The sequence below is a fragment of the Perognathus longimembris genome, chromosome 2, assembly GCF_023159225.1.
Source record: "Perognathus longimembris pacificus isolate PPM17 chromosome 2, ASM2315922v1, whole genome shotgun sequence".
Lineage (NCBI taxonomy): Eukaryota > Metazoa > Chordata > Mammalia > Rodentia > Heteromyidae > Perognathus > Perognathus longimembris.
In genome coordinates, this window is record NC_063162.1 from 122,331,608 (window position 1) to 122,339,378 (window position 7,771).

The window sequence follows — 7,771 nt, forward strand, 5'->3', positions numbered from 1 at the left end:
GAATTTATTTCTCTGGTATTTTGATTCCTTTGACCAAGCCTGCTCTAGAACACTTTAATCCCCAGTCCCCTTTCTGAGATCAACATTTTTAGATCTAACATACAAATTAGATCTCACAGTATTTTTTTGGAATATTTAACTTTATGATCTCCAATTTTCTCCATCTTGTCACAAATGACAGCACCAGTGCTACCAATTGACAATTTATAGACCTATAGTTATCTAAAGTTATATAGCCAAACAATTGTTAAAAATATTTAAGTGGCAGTATCATTACAGGAGTAAATCTAATTTGTCAGTTTGGTTAGAAAAGTGACACTTGTTGGTAAGATTTGTATGTATGAATTGTACAACACACAGAATGTTAGTAATCATTAAGATTTTGTGTCCCCCTGAAAGTAATTATGAATCCCATGTGTAATGTAAGTCTTTCTAAAAAATACAGCTAAGTGAGAAATTTGAGTTCCCTAAAAATGCTAAATTATTTTTTAACATCTTTCTATGTATTTTTTTGATAAACCACTATGTAATATAGAGAAGGTGAATTCAATTCAATCTCATAAGCAGTTATTGAGATTAGAAAGTGCTGATCTAATTAATGTTCCTTGGAGAATAAAGCCATGCTTGTTTTTCTTTTTCAATAAAACACATTTCTATTTTTCAATAAGCCTGCTAAAAGAAAATCGAATAAAAATTTTTGGCTACTGCTAGATATTATTATGTAAGCTCATTAAGAGGATACTAAACATAAAAGTGAATAGCAAACAATGTAATTCAAATGTTTTAGATTTCCAGCCTGGAAACGAGAAAGCTATTCTACATTAAGCTGGAAATTAGCCCCATTAGTATCATATTATTGCTACCGTCTGCAAGAGACACAGTAATTTAATGAATATACATTATTATGAATATTAATTTCCTATTATTATAAAATGTCAAGCCAACACAATAGTATGCCTGTCATCTTGTAAAATCCAGTGATGTAACAGAAAATTGGTCTCTAAAGAAACCTGTTGATGCACTAAAACTATTTCTACTACATTGCTTTAATAATTATGACTATATAGTGAATTCATATGAAGTACTGTGAGAACTCTTCGGATTTATGCTTTTCCAAACTAGCATAAACAAAAAAATTTACTTCAGGAACATTTTTATATGTTTATATTATCCTGGTAATAAAATTGATTAATTCTCAATTTTGTTTGAGCATTGAGACTTGATTAATTCCTGACTGCATGATTAGAGTAAATTTTTCTCAAAGATTTTATTAAAATAACAAATATCTATATTAGTCTTTAAAACTGATATACAACCTCCTTAATACTTTCTATCTTCATATCAAAACATGTTTAGCATACTTAAAACGTTATACAGGTCATCACTGGAGAATGAAGTTTGAATGACATACTTACCCAGGTGTTGGTTGTTCATATCTGCTCATCTTAGCTACTCAGGAGGCTGAAAGCTAATCTGAGCAGAAAAATGACCAAAACTCATCTCCAATTAACTGGAGGAACTGGAAGAAAAAGGAAGGACTTGAGGCTGGTTTAGGATGAGTGACATTGTTAGGCCCTGGGCTTAATTCTCATTACCAGCTTAAAAAAAAAAAGGAAGGAAGGAAGGAAGAAAGGAAGGAAGGAAGGAAGGAAGGAAGGAAGGAAGGAAGGAAGGAAGGAAGGAAGGAAGGAAGGAAGGAAAGAAAACAAATAGACAAAGTCAAAGTTTTCTGAACTTGGCTCTGAAGGCTTTATGGTCTGGAGAACAGATAAATTTGGACAATCAAATGATAAAATGTCAGTTTAATAACTGCATGAAAAGAAATCAACAAATGATCTAAGCACTGTATTTTGTGATTTCATGGGGGAGAGGAGAAGAGAAACATTAGCTAAGGAGGCCCACTATCACCATGATTAGGTAATTCTCTCCCTTAATTCTGCAAACACAATGAAAACAATTGGAACTGAACAGAGTAAAATTTTGAAAAGGGAACACACTTGTTGGTATTAAAATATTTTTTGTGATTATTTGAAATGCAGCTATTGTATAATCAAAATATGTTCTTCCTCTTAACTAAATGTACGTACACTACATAAATTCCAGTTGAATATGAACATTAAGGAAAACATTTGAAAGCGATAAATTTGTCACAAACTAAAATGATAATCTATGGAAACCTTGGAAAGCTACAGAGAATTTTATAGGAAACATTGTCTTTATTTTAAAGGAGGAAAATTTCTACTATATATATGGGGTTTAACGGTGGTCCCCTAAAAGTTAGTACATATTAGACACTCAGATAATGGTCTAACTTTTGAAGTAGTGTCTTTGAAGTTGTAATTAATTAAATTTAAATCATTTTGAATTAAACATGTTTTTGAATCCAGTGACTGGGAGAATAACATGGGGCATCAAAGGGACAAATGTGGACAGAGCAGTGGTAAAATGAGAAATCCTCAGAAATACCTGGATGCATCAGGAGTTAGAAAATAATGAGAACGTATCCACAATTGAGTCTTTAGAAGAAGCAAGGCCCGACAAGAATGCTTCCTGAAAAAGAATGCTCCTTTTATTTTTAAATTGCCCAGTTATCCAAATTTTGGTAAATAAGCATAATTAAAAATCCGGAAATTACTTATGATATCAAAATATTCATTCATCTTGAAATAAAGAAATCTATGTCAGTATAAGATAACTTAAGTATACATGAGAGTGCCTATGAATATTGATTATTAAATGTTTAGGAAAAAGCATTGATACCTAGATGATGAAATAATCAGTTTCAATGTAGTTTTACACACCAAGTAAACAATGCATTAGCTATGATTCCAGAATAAGACGGCACTGGCTGGCAGATGGTGTGATGAGAGGTTCTTTCTTTATTATTTATTTCACTAAATCTTATCACCAAACATTTTGACTGATAGAATTACCTAAGAGCTTTTGATTTTAAGAGAAAGCATAATTACTCCAAGGGGAATATTCTGTATTTGAAGAATTTTCTTAAGTATTCTTTTTGTTAACCTAATCAGTACCCTGTTGTCAAACCAGTACCAAAATGAAAATTTAACTGCTATTCATTGACTGTCAAAACCAAAAGTGGAATTTACTGAGCTAGAAGTGGAAATTATGATGTGTATTTTTTTTTGTTTTTATTCATAGTCTTAAGATAAGTAAGTGTTGTTTTCAGGAATATTCTAGTCTTCAAGCTATTCTTGATAAAAGACTTATGAATAATATTTATTAAGTGCAAATTGAGAAAAACATTTTGCTTACTTAAATACACTCCAAACATAGCAAATCTTCAACTTGCATGTAACTCATCTCAGTTTTGAGCAAAGTTATGTTGATGAATTCAACAGGTTTTGATAACCAAAAATATTGTTCTAAATTTTCTTTCATCTGCCCTGTTGCTGAAATGTATCAGTCTTCAAATAAAGAACTTTATGTTCTCCTGTTAAATAATTAGATTTGGTTTTCCTGGTTTGGTCTCACTTCTGTTCTCATTTCTTGGTTATCATAGCTGTTGCTCTTGTTTATGTAAGCACTGCCCTCAAAGGCCTCATTCTTCACTGCTCCTTGACTAAAAAGGGCCAGGTAAAAAGGTTATAATATAGTGTTTTAGGGTGTTTGTTACACTACACCAGTAAACCACAAAGCAAGTGTATTAGTCAACTTTAATCTCTGTGAGAAATACTTAATAGAAAGAATTACAAGAAAAAAAGTTTTATTTTGATTCACAATTTCAGAGGTTTCAATGCAACGTCAGCTGAATACATTTATTTGGGTCTCAGGGGAACAGCACGGCTCTGAACAGGTATGAGGTCATAGCTACTCAATTCCTTGCATCTAGGAAGTAGAGACAGCTGGAGAGACAAGGGCACTAGCAAGGTATATATATACCTTTCAATGCACAGCCTGATGAATCTGCTGCCTCTAACCCTATCCAGCATCCTGCGAGCACATTGTTTAAGGTCACATCCTCAGGTCTAATATCTTGTCAAGAGTGACAACACCTTGGATACAAGCCTTTTAACACTAGAGCCTCGGGGCTGGGGATATGGCCTAGTGGCAAGAGCACTTGCCTCGTATACATGAATCCCTTGGTTCGATTCCCCAGCACCACCTATACAGAAAATGACCAGAAGTGGCGCTGCGGCTCAAGTGGCAGAGTGCTAGCCTTGAGCAAAAGGAAGCCAGGGACAGTGCTCAGGCCCTGAGTCCAAGGCCCAGGACTGGCAAAAAAACAACAACAAAAAAACACTAGAGCCTTTACAAGTCAATTCATATATCTTAAAAGAAAGTAACTTATAAACAACTAATATTTATTTCTCATACTTCTGGAGGATGAGAATTCCAAGGCTAAGGCATCAACATGTTCACAGGTTCAGAGAGGGCTGTTTCTGTGCTTTCAGATAATGCTTGGAATTCTGTCATCACATGACCACAAAGGAAAAGAGCATAAAAGATCGCAAAATAGTTGGTTTACACCATATTGTCTTATAAATATTGCTGTTGCATTGGTTCACCTTTACCCTTGTCTCTCCATTTTGATGTTCTCTTTCCCTAGTTCTGATAAGGGAGAGGGAATATCAAAATCAAGAGACAAAGAACCAAAAGACAAACCATTCCAAAAGCAACACTTAGAAACCATTTGGTGTAAACCAACTGCACAACTCTTGGGGGGAGAGGGGAAGGGGGAGGGGGGAGGGGGAAATAAGGGAAAGGGTAACAAGTAGAACAAGAAATCTACTCACTGCCTTTCATATGAACCTGCAATCCCTCTGTATCACACTTTGACAATAAAGGGGGAAAAATTCACATAAAAAAAATAAAGAAAGAACCCTACATACAATATCCAGTGTACCAAAGACAGTTACTGTGACAACAGGGGTAAAAGCATGGGAAATAAAGACAAAAGAAAAGGGTACATCTTAGAGGATGGTGGGATGGGAACTGGAGAGGGAGGGAAGGTGGCAGAAAAATGAAGGATGAAGTAACAAGTTTGATAAGAAAAGTACTCACTGCCTTACCAAACCATACTTTCAGCCTCAAGTAGAACATAACTTTCTTTGGGAAACTATTTCAATGTGCAGTGTCCAAGGAAAATCTACAATGTCCAACACCCTATTTAATCTCCATCTTTGGAGCGCAGGCAGGCCCTGTCATTATGCTATAAAGTACTGCCTAATTAGGTTACTTTTCAGTTGACTTTTAGTCAGTCAAAAGGGATTTGATCTGAAGAACACTGAGTTAACGTGAAGGAGATAAAGTGTCAGAAAAGCATTATAGTTGGACTAGAAGAAGGGAGAGAGGTACTCAATTGTCTTTGGAGGGATCAGAGGAAGACCTTGTGGTCTTGCAACCACAAGGAACTGAGTTATGCAAGTAATTTGAGCCAGGAAAAGAGTGGGAAGATTTAAGTTGTGTCCACAGCCCCAGAAAACGTCAAGTTTTAGTCTTTTGAGATTTTGAGAGGAGAATCTAAATAACTTACACTGAAACTCCTGATCCATGAAATATTTTTGTTACTTTAAGCTGTGAAACTCAACAGATATTGTATGGGCATTGGAAACTTCTCTAACTCTTGGTAGAGGTTTTCCTTCGCATATTAGCATAGCATTCAATCCTTTGTTTCTGACCACTGCACTAAGTACTATAGCTGACAAATAATACACTCTCACTCAATATCTGTATCTATGTATCTATGCATCTATGCAACTATGCATCTATGTATGTATGTATGTAAGTATGTATGTATGTATGTATCTAACTATCTATCTATCTATCTAGCTATCTATCTATCTATCTATCTATCTATCTATCTATCTATCTATCTATCTATCTATCTATCTATTGAGACATAGAGAGAACACTGAAGGATTTTATACATTGGAAGTGGTAAGATACATGGAACACTATTTTGTATTTGATCAGTTCCCATTGTATTTAATAAGCCCATCACTTTCCATTGACAGATTCTCTGAGTAACATCATAGCATTGATTCATTTATCTGACATTTGCGTGTCTCTTTGCCTGGACCTAACGTAATGGTGTATTACTTTTTCCTGCTTTACTCTCATGCAGAAAGTTTCAGTACCACTTTCTCTAACCTTTGCTTCTGGTAGATGTGACCTCTGGCACTCAGAAGACAGACATACTCTCAATGCTCCTTCAGTCTAAAATGATTTATACCGATACCTATCTCTGAGTTTGGCAGGATGAATTATCACCTGCTGGTTACTTTCAAATTTATAATTGTCTATTCAGTAACCGAAGACATCAATCTTAGAAGCCATTCAGCAACTAGTGACTAAGCATTTGTAGTTTGAATTTTGGTATCCCTCAGTTCAGATTATGGGAACTCATTCTGTTTCTGAAACTTTCTTGTTTCATTTTCATTGGCTAAATATTCTTCTGGTTTCTTTTTAATTAATTTATCTTGTTTTTAGAATAGCAAACATATACTTCAGTTTTGTATATTGGCACACTTAAACTTTATCCTGAGTAAATTTAAGAATTCAATTGCTCCAACTTAGCTATCATTTCCACCCCTTTGAAGGTTATATGTTGAATGAAAAATATAATTTATCCATATAATTTACTCCATTTTTCTTTTCATTATTCCATTTATACTCTCTTCTTCATTAATCATTTTCTTTCTATTGTAATAATCCAAATAGGCTTGAAAAATATTATTACATAGCTAGTAGCCCCTTGGGTGAAGGTTATTGCCTATTGTTGGCCTATAATTTCTTAAGAAATGGTTGGTGATAAGGCCCTTTCAAGTAAGGCACTTGAAAATGCACACAAATGAGCATACATTATTAGTGAATAGGGCCCTCAGAGAGCCATTATGATGGCTTAACTTATATTATGGCTCTTTCTCTGTAATTCAATTTGAACCAGAGCAGTTATTGGAACTGAGAGTCTCAAAAAGAGATATCTTTCCTTTCAAATCTGTCTGTCTCTCCTATTTCTGTCTTGCACTGTGTCATTTATTTTGTTACATTATAAGCATATACTTTCATGCTCCACATAAATGAATTGTGATTATTGACAGATTATGTATACATTCCTGGTCTGTCAGATGACAATGGAGTGCAAACGTAATGCAGCCTAATTAAGACTGGACTCATGGGCTGGGGATATAGCCTAGTGGCAAGAGTGCCTGCCTCGGATACACGAGGCCCTAGGTTCGATTCCCCAGCACCACATATACAGAAAACAGCCAGAAGCAGCGCTGTGGCTCAAGTGGCAGAGTGCTAGCCTTGAGCGGGAAGAAGCCAGGGACAGTGCTCAGGCCCTGAGTCCAAGGCCCACGACTGGCCAAAAAAAAAAAAGACTGGACTCATCACGATATAGCAAAGTATATTATGCACGTTTGTGGTAATGCGAGTATAGACATATCTACTATGTTGTCAGCATTCTAAGAGTAGATAACATGTAATTATATTCATCAAATAACACTTGGTAACTATTACTGTAACAAATATAATACATTATGATAATGATTTATGTAACTAAAACAGTACTTTTTATCACACTTTTGAGTGTGCTTCTACTTATAATAAAACATCAAACAGTATGCCATGTTATAATGACAGCACTATAACACATTTCCAGTTTACCATACTTCTTGATTATAGCATGAACCTACCTGGAGTGACTGATCTATAGACCTTCTTGGTTTATAGAAATATATTCTATCATTTTCACACAAGAAGCATTTCTCAGAAACATCATTTACTATAATCCAAAAATAAAGCA